The 17901-nt window shown below is 48.0% G+C and overlaps 1 protein-coding gene and 1 non-coding gene across 2 annotated transcripts in view; one reads left to right on the top strand and one right to left on the bottom strand.

Moving 5' to 3' along the window:
- The window catches only part of IQSEC1 (IQ motif and Sec7 domain ArfGEF 1), a 648999-nt gene that overhangs the window by 486759 nt on the left and 144339 nt on the right, over nt 1-17901 (top strand). The window lies entirely within an intron of this gene.
- Nucleotides 10216-10322, bottom strand: LOC122151003. Its single transcript, XR_006163933.1, has one exon. It is a non-coding gene; the product is annotated as a U6 spliceosomal RNA (small nuclear RNA).

Raw genomic sequence — 17901 nt, forward strand, 5'->3', positions numbered from 1 at the left:
TCCTTTTTTGGTATTTTCACGCAAATTCTTCTGCTAGTTGGGGTTTAGTCCACTTCTATATCCTTCCCTTCAAGGCTCATGGGTCCAGGATTATCTTCTGGGTCTGTGTTAATTGGTTTCCCTTTTCTTTGTTAAAGAGGGTCTGTGCAGAGTTTCTGCCTAGTCCACCATCTTGCCGTCTCTTACTTAATTTTTTAATACAAAGACATGTAAAGAAGTTTTGATTGTCCCATGATCCTGTTGCCCAGATAACCCCTTTTGACTTTTTAAAAAATCAATTAATACAGAAAAGTATAAAATGATAAGTAAAAGCTTGCCATGTATCCACTCTACAGCCATCCCTAAAGATAACCATCAATATAAATTTGTTTTGTGTATATCCTTTGGGGAAAAAAAATGTGAAGCTGCAGGGGACACATATGTATGTTGTTGTGGTTAGCCATTAATGTGGTTACCCGTTAACTCAAGGCAACCCCATGTACGCAGAGTAGAACTGCTGCATAGGGATTTCTAATCTTTAATCTTAATAGAAGCAGATCCCCAGGCATTTCTTCCATGGAGACATTGAGTGGGTCTGAACTGCCAACTTTTTGGTCAGCAGCCAATTGCAAACTTCATGTTCCACCTCCGCTCCTAAAATTGTTGTTGTTGTCATCCAATCCATTCTGATTCATGGTAACCCCACATGTGCAGAGTAGAACTACTCCATAGGGTTTTGAAGGCTGTGACCTTTGAGAAACAGATCACCAAGCCTGTCTTCCAAGGTACCTCTGGGTGGTTAGAACCATCAGCCTTTTGGCTAGTAGTCCATTTAACCATTTCTGCCACCCAGGTGCACATATATGTACTATGGCCTTTTAAAATTTACACAAAAAGGTAGTTTCCCATCCATTGCATATTTGACTTAAATTTTGTCTTGGAGATCATTCCACCTTAGCACAAAATCCCAGCATCTGGATGTGTCATGATATAGGGGCTCCTTCTGCTGTGATGGACACTAGAGTTGTTTGTTTACCCGTACATTCAATTCTGTATTTTTATATTAGCATGCTGCAGTAGCTTTGCCAGATGGCCCTTCAAGAAGGTTATACCATTTTACCCTCTGCCCACTAGTGTTTGAGAGTATTTATTTCCTCATACCTTCAATAGCAAAAGTATTATCAAGTGTTTTAATTTTTGCCAAGTTCATACATGAAATATAGCAAGCATGTTGTGTTTTGATTTGTAATTCTTTAATATGCATTTAATTATAAGTAAGACTGAATATTTTTCTATGAACTGCTTGTTCATATCCTTTGCTCTTTTTTCTAATGGGTTAGTCATCTTTTTCCTATTAGTTTGAAAGAGCTCTTTATGTATTAGGGAAATTAACTTTCATCTCATTTACCCCAATTAACTTTTGTCATATGTGCTGAAAAAAATTTTTTTCAGTTTACCATTTGTATTTTTTTTTTACTTTGTGGTATTTTTATTCCATTTAGTAGTCTTAATTTTTCTAGTTAAATTTATCAATATTTTCCTTCATGTTTTCTAGGAATGCAAATATTTATATAGTGCATTTACACAGCCTTTTCACACATTATCACAGTTGATCCTCACAGTAGCCTTTGAAGGGAAGCAGGGTAGGGATTTTCATCATTAGTTCCATTTCACAGATGAGTTCAAACACCAGTGCGACTTGCCCAGGTCAGACAGCTTCCAAAGCCCTTGCTGTTTTCACTTCCCTCACCTGCCCTCCAGTCAGCCAGGTAACTTATTCTTGGCACTGATAACTGAAAAGATACAGCTTCTCTAATAGAGCATTCTTAATTATTAAAACTACAAGCATCTTTTCTTCGAGTGTTCTTTTTTAAAAAAAAAAAAAAGTTATTAAATTAATCTATACTTCTTCAAACAAAACCAACAATAAAAATAAAACTCACTGCCGTCGAGTTGGATCCGACTCATAGTGACCCCTCCTTGGGTTTCCCAGGCAGCATCACTATGGAAGTAGATTGCCCAGTCTTCCTTCTGAGGAGTGGCTGGTGGGTTTGAACCGCCAGCCTTCTGGTTATCAGTCAAATGCCTTAGGCACTGTGCCAAGTTTTAAGAAGATTGCTTATGTTTCACCCTGCAAGCCCACCCCCAGGGTGACCACTGTCTCGTTTGCAGTTGACATCAATACGGTGCCATGGGCTCACTCTTACCATAAGATCTCTCTCTTCATCTAGCTTCCATCAGGGACTTGGGATTCCAGAAACACTTAGGTGCCCAGTACATACAAGACAGGGAAGTAGTCAGGCATTTCACTTAGACTCTGCAGCCTGTGTTCAAATCCCAGCTCAGTCCCTTAGCAGCCATGTGAGTGTGGGCAGGTGACTGACCGTCTCTGTGCCTCAGTGTCCTTGCTTGTAAATTTGAGTTAATAGTTTTTACTGCCAGTAAATGAGAGAATTCTCATGATATACTGAAGGAAGTGCCTACCTCTTATGCCTGATCCACTGCCCACTCCCACCTTGCCCTGTTGCCCAGGGTCATAAGATGCTGGAGCTGGAGAAAAGACACCTGCCCTCTCTCCCAGAAACCCAGAGAGGGGAAGTGCCTTGCCCAAGGTCACACAGCCCATCCTGCCTCAAAGACTCTAATCTCCTGACTGATTACATCACTCGCTGTCCGCTCTGGACCACTGCAGCTGCCTTCCTCAGGCCTCCGGCCTCTCCGTTTCTGACCACGAGGGGGCGCTTCCTAAACACAGCCCATACTACTGATCGACTTGCTCCAAACGGGTCGGGGGCTCTCTGCTGCCCGCTGAACGATTTCTATTTGGTGTTGTATTCAAGGCCCTCCAAACTCGTCCCCCATGCTTCATACACACCAGACAATATTCATTCCCATCCTTGCTTTTTCTTTGGGTGCACCTCTTCCTGCAGCACCCCTCCCCTCATCTACGCCACTTCATCCAGGTCGCTCTCTGATTGCCCCAGTTGTGTAGGTCTATCTCAGACTATGCCCACCCCATTCACAATGACAGTTGCCGGGCTACAGAGGCCCACCCCTAGCCTTCATTTGGTGTTGAGTCAGCGTTTGCAAGCCCAAACCCCTCCCAGCTGTGATGAGCGCATAGCCTTGTGGAGGAGACGCAGCGGGGCAGCCCCGACTTGCTGTGTTATTCAGGGCCAATGACTTCCCCTCTCTGATCCTTAGTGTTCTCATCTGTGAACTGGGGGGTGGGGTGGAGGAAGGTTAGGTGGAGGTGGCTGCCTGTCTCCGTGGAGGTCGAGGGGGGCTGGCCAGGGGCTGCGTTTATTAGGTGTTTATTTAGGGGTCTTGGGGAGTCTGAGTGAAATTCTGGAGACCATAGTAACCTCTACTCCGCGCCTGAGCTGTGCATACCCCCGGCCCAGGCCCATCCGCTCCATCAGCCCCACGGACCCCAGTGCCTCCCGCATGCCTGGGCTCGGGTGACGTCGGCGGCTGGGGCGGCACCATCCGCTTCGTCCCCTCTCCTCCCGCAACATATGCACCTTTCCAAAGTGGGAAACTGAGGCCCAACGCGGAAAGGCCACCCTCCAAGGTCACGGTGCGCAGGCGGCGGGCTGACAGGAGGGACTGCGCGCGGAGACCGCCTTACTGGCGCTCCGTCTCCCGCGCCCCCTCCCCCGCCCCCCTCCCGCCCCACGCCTGTCGGCCCCCGACGCACTGGGGTTGCGCCCGCGCTCAGCGCCCGCCGGGGACCGCGCGGGGCTCGGCTGCTGTCTGCGGATCCGCGAGGTAGGAGGCGGGTCGGCAGGGGAGCGCGGCGGCGGCTGGTGGAGTGCTGGGCCTGGGGCCCGGGCCAGGGTCGGCAGGAGGCTGCGGCCCGGGATTCCCCCACCCCCACCCCCCGCCCCATACACACACCCAGAGACCACGGGGCAGCAGCTCCGCACCCGGGCCGCGGCTAAGCGGTCGGTCGGGTCGAGAGGGCACCTCTCTGGAACCTGAGAGGAGGGGGTGGTCCTGGGCAGCTGCGTGGAACAGGATCCAGGAGGAGGGTCCCAGGCTGCAGTCGCGGGGCCCGCAGATTGCAGAGTTGTGAGGTTGTGTATCATCTGCTGCCAGGCTCACGAAACCGGGACTAATCAGGCGGCGGGAGGGCCCAGGGGTACCAGCGCAGATCTTTTCCAAGCCTGGGCTGTGGAGCACTAAGATCTCTGAGAGTGAGCCTCTGTTGCTATGCGGACGTATTCTCGGAAACCGTGTGAATCAATGCTAAAGCCACTGTCTTAGGAGATGGGGGCGCAGGGTGCACCATCTCCGCGTCAATGCAGTTATCTCTCTCCCCGTGTCGGGGAATGTGAATCCAGGCCCCCAGGGTCGCTATGCGAAGCAGGGCGCCCTCATAGCTTGCACTCCCTCCCCTCCCCTCCTCCCGCTACTCGTCTCCCCCTGCCCCCCTCACCCCACCCCCCAAGCTCCGCTCTGTCCTAAGTCCCGAGCCAGCTAGCGGATGGGCAGTAGAGACATCTCAAATTCTCTGGAAGCCTAAGAGGTACTCTCTGGGAATGGCTGAGTCCCAGTCTGGCCCTGCCTCTGACCCCCTGTGTGTCCTTGGGCAGCCCCTCTCCCTGCTACCTTGTAGGCAAGAGCCTAGTTTGGAGGGGGGTGAGTAGTGAGAGAACTTCAGAGGTCCCACTCTGTCAGATCCCCAGGGAGCTAGGAGTCAGTTTAGGGGACAGTACTTGGGTGCCAGAACACCATGGCCTTGGGACATCCTCCCCTCAAGACCCAACCCCACACCTGAAAAGAGGCATCAAGGGCCTGAAAGCTGATTGGGCTGTTGTGGGAGGGGGGTGCTATCCCCATTGCTAGCCTGAGAAAGAGACTGGGAAATCTTACCCTGCCCAGAACTGACTCCCGTAGGCCCTGAGGGACAAGGCCCAGTGGCAGAGATGAACCAGAAGCTGTGGCCCAGGAACAATTCTAGGGAAACCCCCTTCCCATTGTTCTGCCAGGCAGTTGCTACTTTAAATTGCCAAGCTTTCAAATGTCAGTACTGATTTGCTTCTGGAGCAAACTGAGCAGAAGGATGATAATGGATGCCCCCTCCCTCTGACCCTGTCCACGAGATGAAGCTTACAGAGACAGCAATGCCTGCTGTCCCTGCACTTGGTCAGCCTGGTATGCTTCCCTCCAGGCATGTGCATAATTGGTGGGGTGGGCACCGGCCAGCTTGAGGGGACTGGTTCTGGGGTCCCACTCTGTGGCCAGTTCCCATTAGACAGAGGATACACTAGTTGACTCAAATGAGTGACACAGGGATGACCTTCCCATGCCCCCAGCATTATGCCCAGTATCTCACTTGGGCTGGCAAGGTGACCAGGTGCTGGAATCCATGTGTGTTGAGAGGAAGGGAAGAATAGTCCTAGAGCCCCCTCAGAGGCAGAAAAAGATAACCTAAGAGTCGGCTCAGGGTACCTCAATTCCCACAGCCCGGCTATTGAGCATCAGTGCTGGAAGGAACATTCAGGGACCAATCGCCTATGGTAGAAATGGGGAAACTGAGGCCAGATAGAAGCCCAAGGCCACACAGCATGTTCAGGGCTGAGAAGCTCTGTGTAACCAGCTCTATAGCAATCCAGCTGTCCTTGGAGACATTTTGCTTGGGGAAAAGTCAGGGGACTTGGTGCTCCCCACAGATATTCCTGCAGTGGAGGGACAAGGGAAGGTACTTGTGCCATCCTCTGCAGGATAATCTGGCTTCTTCACAGTTTGCAAACATTAGGTTATCTTGAGGCTCATGACCAGAGTCACCACACTCTTTCTGGGCTGCTTAAAGGGTCCACGCCCTCTGGCCACTGCCCTGACCAACCTGTCCTGCTGTGCCCACTGCATGCCTGCTGGCCCCAAGACAACATTCTAGATCATGGCCTTCCCCCTGCTCCCCCACTCCCCCATAGTCCGGAGGAGAATACTGAGGCCAAACCAGAACTGTGATCCACTCTGTCCTCAAGTTTCTTCCATACCAGTGTTCTAATTATTGGAGGTGGGGAGAGATGAGAGGGACCTAAGCATCCTCAGCCAAAAAGGACATAGAGCCCATTACTAGATGTACACCCTGGGGCTGAAAACTTAACTGAGCAGGAAGGTTGTGAAGCTGGCCTCTGGTAGAAGGAAGGGTTGACCAGATGTATCATTACACTTCCATTCCTCTCTTTTCCTTCTATATTCCTTGTAATTAGGAGCTCTGGTAGCATAGTGCCTATGGCACTTGACTGCTAACCAGAAGGGTGGCGGTTCAAACCCACCAGCCACTCCTCGGAAGGAAGGTTGGGCAATCCTACTTCTGTAGTGATACTGCCTCAGAAACCCAAGAAGGGGTCGCTATGAGTCGGGCCCACTCGACGGCACATAACAACAACAACAACATCCCTTATAATTAGGGGTTAGGGAGTAGAATTGCTCCTTCATAGCAGAAGGTGTTTATGGCATGATGAAGGCTGGGTGAAGGTCTAGAGCACTGGGGTCCACTTCATAGCACTCATCAATGTCACCTCTTTTAGAACTCTTCCCTCACTCCCTGTTTCTTCCCCTTGGAAATCCCACTACCACTGAACAGGAGAGCAGTGTATGTATCTAACTGGCAAAGAAAGGAATGGACTTTAGACCCATGGTAAGACACCAGTCTTTGAGATAACACCCAAAGACCGTTCAGTGGGACTACTGTAGGAAGTGCCAAGCAGGCAGCAGGCAGCAGGCAGCAGGCAGTGAGCAGCCAAGTTCTCTGCAACTTTTTGAAGAACAGTGTATGTCTTTCTGGTCCAGTAAGATTACAGTTCAACTCAGCAAACATTTAAAAAATATCTAATCCATGTCAGACCCCGTCACAGGGGCTCTCATATACCATTTCATCTACAAAACCACAACCCATCCATTAATATGTATGCAGTTTCCAGATGCTTTACATTCAAACAGAATGATGTCAACCCCACAGGCCAGCATAGATGATTTAGAGTTCTGTACCTTCTCCTTCCTCCCCAGTTGATAGTCATTTCATAGTTATTTGGTTGCCCTAAAGCCCCAACAGTTGGCCTGCCCAGACTCCCTCAGGGAAGCATTGCTCTGGTGAGGGTGCCTCAGTCTCAGAGGTACACAGAGTCCATGCTGATGTGCATAAATCCATTTGTGCCATAAGTGATAGGAGATTCAAAGGCTTGCAGAGGGAAGTCGTAACTACTGTATATGCACTGGGCTTTACCTGCTACCTCTTTGGAACTTAATCTCGGTCTGTATCAGATCCTATCCTGTTCTAATTACTGGTTATGCACCTCTCCCCACAAGACTGTGGACTCCCTGAGGGCAGAATAATGGTTGAAGCACCTTTTTGTCCCTAGTGCCCAGCCAGAGGTTAATATGAGTGTTGCTGTGCTCAACTGAGTGGAATCCAAACAAGAAATGGGCTGCTTTATAAGGTAGTGATTTCCTCATCACTGGAGCTATGCAACTGAGGCAGTATAGACCATTGTGTATCTTGGTTAGTTTAGATGCCCTGAAGGGCCATTTTAACTGCATGGCTCCCAGAATCAATTATTGTTTTTTTGTTTTGTTTTATTATCTAAGGACTTGGTGGAAAACTATCAGGATGGTAATATAGGTTGTAAAAGTGCTAAGTGCTGGGATGTTTTAATAAAGCCAATTGGCTAGGGGGTAGTATGGGAACATTTCATTATTCAGCTCATCCAGATACTGAACTTGGACCAGCCTTTGAACTTTACCAAGGGGCCTCAAGTTTTTGTATTAGACTGAGGAAATTGAATGTCTTATGACAAATCCCAGAGAAACAACTGGGATCACTGTCTTCACAGAAACTTGGGAGGTTTCCCCTATGGTCTTTGTGAAGGCTGGAGTTCAGAGAACTGGATGCCTTTTTACTGTGGCAAGTCCCTTTGCCTCCCTGAGCCAAAGCTTCCCCTTCTGCATCATGGCTTTCTAAAATAGGGATGACAGTTTGGAAGAGACTAGAAAACACTTTGGAACTTGTAACTAGCACACCCAAAAGAAGATTCAGAGTGGGTAGGGACAGGAGTGGGTATGTGGGACTGATTTGGTGCCAGGTTACAAAAGCAAGGACACAGGCACTGGCTCTTCTGTGCCTCCCAGCTCAGTGATTGTAGGGGTGTGACTTCCCGGGAGGCTCTGGAGGCAGTCAGACCTGGGTTTGGATCCCAACACTCAATTTCTTAGCTTTGTGACCTTGGACAACTCAGTAGGCCTTCCTGAGCCTCGATTTTCTCCTCTTTAAAATGGAGGTAACAATAGTACTTACCTCCTATAATAGTTATGGGAGCTCTGGTAGCACAGTGGCTAAGACACTTGCCTGCTAACCAGATGGCTGGCGGTTCAAACCCACCAGCCACTCCTCGGAAGGAAGGTTGGGCAATCCTACTTCCGTAGTGATACTGCCTCGGAAACCCAAGGAGGGGTTGCTATGAGTCAGGGCTGACTTGACGGCACATAACAACAACATAATAGTTATAAAGACATTCCATAAAAGTATGTCAATGCCTTGCAGTTATTTTTCATATTCTGCTTTGAGAGTATCCCAAAAGCCTTTAAGTATTTCAAGGACCTCAAAGTCCAAATAATAATATCAGCTCCATTTGTTGAGTCATTCAGTAGATATTTATGGAGTGCCTACTATGTTTTAGGTGCTAGGAATTCCACAAGAATAAAACACACAAAAAGCTCTGCCCTCAGGGAGCTTGCATTCCAGTGGCAAGAGACCCGCAGTAAATAAGAGATAAGGAACAGACTTTCAGAGAGTGCTAAGTGCTGAAGGGTCCAGTTCTGGTTTGTGTTAAATGTGATTTTCAAATGGAAGAATTCTTCCAAGAGGAACAGAAGAGGAGTGCCCATGTTTGGGCTTTACCAGACCTAGATTCTGGTGCTGGCCCTGCAGGCTTTTAACTTGCTGTGCCACCTTGGGCAAGTTCCTTCCTGTCTCTGATCCTTAGTTCTTATCTGTGAAATGAAAGAGCAAGATGAGCCCTTGTGGCTGGGAAGGCTGTCATGTCGAGGATACCCCACCCAGTGGCTCCACAGTCACAAGCCATGCATGGCCCCACCCTACTACATGCACATTTGTGTTTTAAATGTGAGATGACACTTGTCAGGTAAAAGGTGAAAAAGACCTATGTGTAATTTAAAGAAAAATAAGAAGAACATATACACAACCACCACAGAGACTGGATGCTGTCAGAAGCCTTCCATGTCCCTCATCCTAATCACATCCCCCTCAAAGGTTATCACCATCCTGACTTTCATGATAATAATGTCTTTGTCTTTTCTTACTGTCTTACTACCTATCTGACAACCCGTGTGTGTGTGTGTGTGTGTATACATATACACACACACATACATACACACACAGGAGCTCTGATGGTGTAGTACCTAAGGCATTTGACTGCTGATCAAAAGGCTGGCAGTTCAAACCCACCAGCCACTCATTGGAAGGAAGATTGGGCAATCCACTTCTGTACAAATACCACCTCAGAAACCCAAGGAGGGGTCGCTATGAGTTGGATTCAACTCAACATCAGTGAGTTAATTTGTTTTTTTGTTTATACATGCACACACACATACCTATTATTCTTGAGTTATCTATAAATTATTCCGTCATCCCATGTGTAGAGTTTATTTCTCACTCTACTATCGATGGACATCCGGATCATTTTCAATTTGAGCCTGAGTGCTAGTGCATATAACATGAAATTCTGTAGGGCATAAGCTTTGAAGTGGAAAGTCTGGGTCAGTGTGTACCTGTTCAACTTTACAAAACAATGCCACACTACAGTCCTACCCTACCACCAGCAGGATGTGGGACCCAGTGGCTCCATCTCCTCTCTCCTCTCCATTCACAGTGCTGTCAGTCTTTTTAATTTTGATTGATTGAGGCACCTTATCTGATAAATGTGTAATGGTTACTTAGGTTTTGATTTGCATTTTCCTGATTACTAATGAGATTGGACATTTGTGTGTGTGTGTTTTGGCCATTTGGATTTCCTCTTTGGTGAAGTGCCTCTAAAAGTCTTCTGTCCAAGTTGGGTTGTCTTTCTTTGCTTGCTTATTGATTTGGGGATTCCTTAGGCATTCCAGATTCTAATCCTTTGTCAGTCATATGTCTTGTAACTACCTTCTCTCCCTTTCTACCCTGCAGCTGTGAAGATTCTCCCATAGTCATCTTTCTTTTTTTTTCTTTTAAATATGGAATGCTTCACAAATTTGCATGTCATCCTTGTGCAGGGGCCATGCTAATCTTCTCTGTATCGTTCCTATTTTAGTATATGTGTTGCCGAAGCAAATACCCATAGTCATCTTTCACATTAGGTCTTTAATCCACTCAACATTGTTAAATTTTGTCTATGATATGAGGTAAAGCCACCCTCCCCCGACTGACACACACACACACACACACACACACAGGTTACACAGGTGGCCTAGCACCCTTTTCCCCCATTTGAACTGCCCCCTCTGGGTGATATCCATGCCTTTTCCCTGCAGGCAGGCTCCCAGAACTGCAGGAGTGCTGTGATATGATCTGGGTTAGCCCTGGAGGGCAAGACAGACAGCCTCACCACCCCCACCCTCGACCAGCTGCTGCTCTTGCCAAACAGGTCTGTGAGGCTATGGCCCTGTCACGTGCCTGGCTAGTGCTGATTTGGGCTCTGGCGGATTAAGCAGGGGCTCAGGGTTTATGACTGGATGTGACATAGGCAGAAAGAGGGCTGAGAGATCATCTCTGTAGATGGTGGGGCTTGGCCCTGGGTCCCCAGCCACAGAGGAGGCCTGGAGAGGCCAGTGAGGCTACACTGTTTGCGGCAGGAACCCATACCCAGGGCACTGGACTAAGGTAAGGGAAGGGTATATGGCCCCTGGTGCTGTCCTGCCTGCCCAGCCATGGGCATCGTTGTGTGGAAAATAAAATGTCCCCTCCTGAGCTTTTTCTGTCTGGGTCTGTTCCTGGTGGATGTTCTGGTGAGGCCATATCCTGCAGCAGGGAACTTCCAGGGCTCAGGCCACCGTGCATACTAACTTCAGCTCAAACACAAACACAGGCACCCTGCCCACCCATCTCCTGAGGGACTCGGGCTCCTTATTCTGTGGGGTGGTCACTTCTATCCTCCACCCTACCCCCAGACTCTGTTGAAGATGTGGCCTTCCAACTCCTGGGTTCATCAGAGTAGGAAAGAGGGTTAGGGAGTGGTGTGTACCTAGCACCTATTAGTGCCAGGCACCTCTCCTTGGGTCTGCCCTGTAAGGTAAGGAGCATTCCCCCATTTAGCATGGGGAAACTGAGGCTCAAGGAAGGATTGTAATGTAGTCAAAGACTAGCAACCAGAGGAGGGCTGAGACTGGGACCCCAAGCCATGTGTAAGGCCAGGGTCTTCCTTCACTTAGTACTGAGATCTAGCTGGGGACTGGGCTGGGATGATGACCACGCAGTAGTCTGCCTGCATGGCCCCAGAAGGTGTGGGCTCTGCTTCTAGCCCTGACCCACGTGAGCTCCTCTGTTGTCTAATGAGGCATATTCTTTCTGGAGCACGGCCTCAGCCAGCTGGGGCTCTCTGAGAACGCTAGGCCTGGGGGGGGGGGGGGGGTGGGAAGGAGTCAGGCAAGGAGCAAGAGCCCACACCTCAGGTCCCAGCTTGGCCATTCACACCCTTCCTGCAGACTGCAGTCAGCCAGGGCTCATGGGCATGGCTTGTGTTCCTGGTGTTAGCTTTCCTCATTCAGGGAGTAATGATAGGTCATTCTGAGGGTGAGATAGAATGGTGCATGAAAAGGCTTCAGAGCAGGGCTTTCCCCCAGAAAGTACTCAGTAAATCCCAGTTTTGTTTTTATAGGGAAGGTTGACACCTGAGGTCCCTTCATCTTTTGACATTTTGGGTTCCTGTCCCTTCCCTTTTTCCTGGGCCTTTTATTTGTATATTTATTTCTATTTATTTAATGTTTGCTTAGGAAATAAAGGGACATAGGAAAAAGATTAAACATTATAAAAGAATATATAATGAAATCTATGTATGCTCTCCCCCTACTTCCAGTATTTTAAAGAAAACACATGGCCACTTGCTCTGCCCCTGCTCTGTGACTTCCCTTTGGTCCTTTAAATCCACTCTAGGCTGGGGAACCCAAGTGCCACCTCCCCCAGAAGGCACACATTTTTGTAGATGCTGGCACCAGATTTTCCTCATCAGCAGCATTTGGGGGAGGCTGCAGCCTGGCACGGGGCAAACAGGGGGAATTGTTGAGCAACAAAGAACAGTCTCTCTGTGCCCAAGTGAGGGCCCAAGTTGAAGACCAGCTTCCCCCATCCCCCTCCCAGCAGATCTGGGTCTGGAGCGAGGATGAAGCCCGAGGACCTGGCTCAGGCCCAGCCTCGCTGCCAGCTGGCCATTGGGTGACCTTGAGCCAACCCTTGGCTTCTCTGGATTACTCACTGAGTGTGGGAGCCCAGGGCATGTGGCAGCCATGGCAAGAAGGCCAAAGGTCTGTCCCTTTGAGGATCCAGCAAGCCACAACTCATCTTTAGCCCAGGTAATGTGGGTAAGGGGTTTAATTGTTTTCCTGTTAAGATTTAATGGTGTACTTTGAGGCACCTAAAATCAGTTATTGTGAGCTCTGGTGTATTGCCTAATGTGTTTGACTGCTAACCAGAAGGCTGGCAGTTCAAACCCACCAGCCACTCCTCAGAAGGAAGGTTGGGCAATCTTCTTCCACGGAAATACCACCTTGGAAACCCAAGGATAGGTCACTATGAGTCGAATTGACTCGATGGCAGTGAGTTTGGTTTGGTTTGTTTTTAGAAGTCAGTATTATGGAGCTTTGGTGGCACAGTGCCTAAGGCATTTGACTGCTAACCAGGAGGTTGGGGGTTCAAATCTACCAGCTGCTCTGCAGAAGGAAGATGAGGCAATCTACTTCCATAAAGATTTACCACCTTAGAAACTCAATGGGGGCCACTATGAGTCGAAATCTACTCAGTGGCTGTGGGTTTGCTTTGGTTTGGCTGAAGTTGGTATTAAGGCCAGCTAACCTTTTCTCTCTGAGCTTTGTGACTTCTAGGTCTGTCCTATCTCTGCCTGCATAAATCTCCCAAGGGGTAGAGTGCTTTTTCTATTCCCAGAATCTGAGAAAGGAAGGTGCACATGGCTTTGTATGTGACCATGTATCCTGCATACATGGCTCTGAGGCCCCACTGGAAAGATTCCCTGCCCCTTCCAAGGAAGAGCAGTCACTACTGTTGATCTTAGTAGTGTGTCAGGGACCAAGGGCCACAGTCACCCAGTGTGGCAGAACTCCAGGCACTTAGAGCATACAGATGTTCAAGTTGTGCCCTGTATAAGGACAGTTGGCAGAAGGATAGCTACATGCTTCTTGCCAAGACATGGGACTGAGGGGCTGTGTCCATCAGAAGGGGACACCTTTGACATAGTCACACACAGGGTTTGTACATGCCAACAGTAGAATCAGCCTTAAACATGTTAGCCAGCAAAGGAGAGGTACCTGGGTGTGGGGTCTCTTCACCACCACCCTACAGTCTTTCTGTGCTCAGAGTTTTCTAGAATCTCCCTCCAGGGACTCTGCCTGGTAACTCCAGGGGCAACAGACCCCAAACACCCTCCCCAGTAGGGTCTGTAGTGGACCCAATCCAGTAAATCCTCAGACAGAACTAAACTGTATAACTGTACTCACTGGGGCCTCAGAATGGCCTGGCCTGGTGTAGACCTAAGTCCACATCTTAGCTCCAGCTTTTCTTGGCTGTTCACCTCTAATCAGGACACCTCTGTACAGATTCTTCATTTTTTCATCTGTTAATAATTCCTCTAGACTCACATACAAAAGACCCTTATTCCGCGCCTGGCACCTGAGAAGTGAGTACATTATTTATGAAGCCACATTAATTTTGGGAGGTGGGCTCACATGATCTGTGTCTAGTACATGTCAGACACTGTGCTAGGGCTGGGGTAAGTGGTGAGTCCAACAGACATAGCTCTTACCCTCACAGAGCTGTGAGGAAGCTAAGGAGGTGAAGTGGGGATGTGGGGAGGAAGGAAATTTCCCACCAACAGCATCAACCAGGTGCTGAGAGGAAGACCTCAGAGGGTCCTGTGAGTGAGAAGGTCAGGTAAGGCATCCTGAAGGAGGTGAAGCATGAAGATAATGAGAGAGATAAGTGTATACCGGGCTGACAGAACACCGTGTGCAAAGGTTGGTGGTTGGGAGCCAACTTGGTGGGTATGAGGGATGGAAAGGAGACTGGTGTGGGAGGGCAAAGAGACAGGCAGAAGCTGAATGCCACAGGGACTTGTGGAGTTTATTCTTTGAATGGTGGGAAGCCAGGGTTTTAAGTAAGGCAATGTCATTATTAAGTTGAAATGTCAATGATACTGGGTTTGAGTCCGGCTCACCTTCATGATTTAGCTGCTGTCCTTCTGTACATGAAGGGTGGAGGAGGAGAGTCTCTATTTTGTGTAGGTAGGACAGAGAAGGTTTGTGTGATGAAGCTCAGGGTGAGTGTCCATAAGCCAGCTGAGCCACCCTGCCCCATGGGCACCCGGACTGCTTCTGCGTAGGGAGGGCCAGGCTGCAGTTCTCCAGAAGAACAATAGGTGGCGCCAGTCCCTAGTAGTGGCAAGTGGATTGGACAAGAGAGAAGCAGCCGGGGAGAGATGAGGCTAGGGGCTGCCCTGATCAGACCAGGCCCAGCTACCTTTCACTTTCCCCTCACCCTCACCTGAGCTGGTGTTTGGGCTGGTGATGTGGTGAGTCAAGCCCCACAGTTGTCTCCACTCCTCTTTCATCCCCATCAGGACCATTTCACCAGCTGTTTCCCAGAGCTGTCTTTTTAAGCCAATCTAAATTTGCCGCCAAGCCTGACCTGAAGACAGCTGATAGAAACCCCTAGTGAGGATGAGGGCTTGGGTGCTAGAGCCAGAGCACCTGGGGTCAGATCTTGGTGATGTAGCTCTTGGAGGTGAAATTGAGATGATAAAGTCCCTGCCTCACAGGATGGGTGAAGCTTAACAGAGATAATATGCATAAAGCCTAGCACTCAGTGAATGTTGGCACTTTGCCTTCTTAGCTCGACACAAGCACCCCAGAGAGGGCAGGCACTTTGTGGAGGCTTGTGACCATGGTCAGAGTCCCCTCTGCATCTTAAGAATCAGGGAGACCTGGTCTCACATCTTACCACTGTCCCTTGCAAGCAGGTAGCATTTGTACTGGGGACCTCACATTGAGCCTTAGTTTCCTTGTCTTTAACATTCTGCCAGTGCCTGCCACATGGGGCATATGTGGTAAGTACCACTGTTGTTGCTGCAGCTATTATTTTGAGTCCTCTGAGGTGATTGACTACAGCTTCTGCCCACAGGCTGGTATTTCCTTCCTGTCCATCCCTAGGGGTTGGAAACAGTGTTACTGAGTAGAGGGTTGAGCCCCAGGAACCAGCACCAGGCAGGGGGCACTGGATCAGTTCTGCCTGTAGGACGTAGCATGTGTTCCTATGGTGCCCTCTCTAGAATAGGAATTACTAGACTCAAATGCCCACAGGAGTCAGATTAATGCAATGGGTGCTTGGGACTTGTTAGGGGCAAGAACCTTTATTTCTTCAATAGCATGTCTCAAAGTGTGGTCCGTGGAATTTTGAGGTCAAAGGTCAAAACTATTTAGTCATCATCATGTGTGGTTATTTGCTTTTATCATTCTCATTCTCTCAAAAATATACAGTGGCATTTTCCAGAGGCTACATCGTCATGCAGGCTAATGGGATGGTGCTTGTGTATTTTTGTGTGATGGTATTTTTTAGATATAGTAAATATTGGTAGTGATAAGGAGCTCTGGTGGCATAGTGCCTAAGGCATTTGACTGCTAACCAAAAAGTTGGTGGTTCAAACCCACCTGCCACTCCACAGAAGACTGTCTGTAAAAATTACCACCTCAGAAACCCAAAGGGGGTCGCTATGAGTTGGTATCAGCTCAATGGCAGTGAGCTTGATTTTTGTGGTTTATAACTCCCATAAGAAATTTAAGGATTCTCAATAATTTTTTTTTTTTTTAATATTAAGAGCTTGTTTTACATTCAACATCATGCATACATTTAGTTTCATTCCTCATTCACCATGTCCAACCCTAACCCAGTCTACTCCCCTCCCTACCCTGCAACCCTCCCCCTGTGCCCTTCATAATTATGCACTCCTGTTTGTCCTGTATTTCCTCAGTTTGAATGTTGGTCCTTTGGTGTCCCATGGTCTATTGGTATAAGGGATGTAATACCATTGAGTGTGTGGGTGTGGCATCCTGGGTTGAGTGGTCTGCGTGTACATCTTGTTAACTATTGGGCTGAGAACCCGCCCCTGGGGGTGAGTTTTATTCCAGGTGCCGAGTGTATTTCAGGGCCATAGTATTAGGAGTCTCACCAGATTTCATCTGACCAGTAATTCTGGTCATTATTGAGTTTTTGGATTTTGTTCCACATTTTCCCTCCCACTCTATCCAGGATCTCCAGATTTGATCCTTTTCTGAGTGGTTGGCATTGGTAGCTGAGCACCATCCAGTTCTTCTGGTCTCGAGGGCCATCGTGTCCTAGGGCTGATTGCTTCTAAATGCCCTTTTTTTTTTTTTTGCATTCTTTTTCACTTCCGATGCTAGGAGACCATTAGCTGCATCTTAGATGGCTGCTTAAAAGCTTTTAAGACCCCAGTCGCTACTCACCAATGTAGGATGTGGAGCAACGCTTTTATGTATTTTGTTGTGACAATTGAGTTTGGTGTCCCCCAGTACTATGGTCCTGAGGTAGTAGCCCTATTGGATCTCTCTCCCATGGTGTCTGGATGTCTGTGAGGAATTACTCTGTGCCTGTCTTCTATTGTTTCCGTAAGGACTGCAGGTATTTTGTATCACTGGTGTCTGTACAAGATTAGCCTCAGCTGAGTCTATCCTTGGTCTAGAGTATACCTCTATTGACTGACCCCTGTCTGATCATCTCAGGTGTTTATGTGTTTATCTGTATAGCCTAGTGTTTGGTGTTAATGACAGTGTGGTATTGTGGACACATTGGTTGGTTTTAGCATCTGTTGTCTATCTCTTAGGTGCCCAGTTTTGTGTCCTCTATCTCAATAATTTTTAAGAGTATAAAGGGATTCTGGGACCAAAAAGTTTGGTTCTTATCCTCACAGAGCTATGAGGAAGCTGAGGAAGTGAAATGAGAAGGAAGGAAATGTTCCCGCCAATAGCATCAGCCAGGCGGTTTAATATAGAATCATTGGCCTATATTTAAAAAGAGTGCTTTGAATTTATAGTTTCTTTCCCTAAACTGTGATCTTCAACAAAATAAAACATAAAAATCTTTTGAATATGAGGTGCATTTTTAAGGTATATGGAATTTTAGTAATTTATATCCCCTGTACTTCCTCCTAAGGAGTTTTGGTGGTACAGTGGTTAAAGCATTTGTCTACTAGCTAAAAGGTTGGCAGTTTGAACCCACCAGCTGCTCTGTGGGAGAAAGATGAGGCAGTCTGCTTCCACAGAGATTCACAGCCTTGGAAACCCCTATGGGGACAGTTCTACTCTGTCCTATATGGTCACTATGAGTCAGAATCAACTCAGTGGCAGTGGGATTTAGATACTTCCTCCTATATTTCATTCTATATTACAAAGAACAGAGAAGAAAAACAAATGGAATTACTGCTTCTCTATGTTTGAGGGGACCTTGCTACAAAATCTAGTCAGTCACAAGAAAATGATTGAGCTTTCTGACCATTGCATGTTAAGTCAAAAGTACACCTAGACAATATTGTTTTAATTCTCCTGGTTGCAGAATTATCCAAAGAAAAAAGAGCTGATTTTTTAAATGATGTCTAAAATATTTGAAGACCATTGAATCTG

Source organism: Orycteropus afer, unplaced genomic scaffold (genome assembly GCF_000298275.1).
Source record: "Orycteropus afer afer isolate SDZICR_OR568_19922 unplaced genomic scaffold, OryAfe1.0 scaffold00283, whole genome shotgun sequence".
In the NCBI taxonomy this organism is placed as follows: domain Eukaryota; kingdom Metazoa; phylum Chordata; class Mammalia; order Tubulidentata; family Orycteropodidae; genus Orycteropus; species Orycteropus afer.